At 43.0% G+C, this 730-nt stretch overlaps 1 protein-coding gene across 1 annotated transcript in view; it reads right to left on the bottom strand.

Moving 5' to 3' along the window:
* G3bp1 (G3BP stress granule assembly factor 1) overlaps nt 1-730 on the bottom strand; it is a 49,488-nt gene that overhangs the window by 29,028 nt on the left and 19,730 nt on the right. The gene's annotated exons all lie outside the window — the stretch shown is intronic.

The raw sequence follows: 730 nt of genomic DNA, 5'->3' as shown, positions 1-730 counted from the left end.
AATAAATAAATAAATAAATAAATAAATAAATGTTTAAAAAAAAATCAAGTTTGTCTGTTCAGTACTGGGAATCAAACTCAGGACCTTGCATCTTCCAGAAGGTACTGTGCCACTAAGCTATATTCCCAGTCCCATGAGAACAAGCTATTAAAAGACACTCTCAAATCCAGTTTTATCTTCTTTTCTCTTGGAAAGATCTTATGATTTAGTGAAGACTGACTGGCGTGGAGCTCACTCTGCAGGCCAGGTTCATCGCCAGCTTGAGCTGCAGCGACCTCCTGAAAGAAAATCCAGGCAAGCACCACCACAGCCAGCTCTCTTCACACTCTTCCTAATGTAGGATGACTACCCTGTGGCGGCTGCATCTACATACCCCAAAGCCTCACGCAGTCATGGGGTTTTTCTTTGGAGGTGGCTGAATCTAGAGTGTATGGCTCATTCGTAGTGCAGTGCTGGCAGGATTAAAGGTAAGATTGCTGGGTCAGACCACTGACTGGACTGGCACTGGCCTAATCCTGGAAGACTGGACACAACACAGCATAAGAGACAGAAAAAGGTTTGTTTAGGGAGCAGTACAGCTCAGCAGCACAGTGCCTGCCTGGCAAGCATGAGGTCAGGAGTTTTGGGGGTTTTTATTGAGAAATAAATATGAATGATACAGTTTCACAGCTGATTAATAGGACAGTTTTGATAATCAATACACTGTACATTGTTATCTTCTTAGTGGTTA

Source organism: Octodon degus, unplaced genomic scaffold (assembly GCF_000260255.1).
Source record: "Octodon degus isolate 3935 unplaced genomic scaffold, OctDeg1.0 scaffold00029, whole genome shotgun sequence".
NCBI classification, from domain to species: Eukaryota; Metazoa; Chordata; class Mammalia; order Rodentia; family Octodontidae; genus Octodon; species Octodon degus.
The sequence above is the reverse complement of the archived record's forward strand: the minus strand, read 5'-3'. Positions and strand labels throughout refer to the sequence as shown.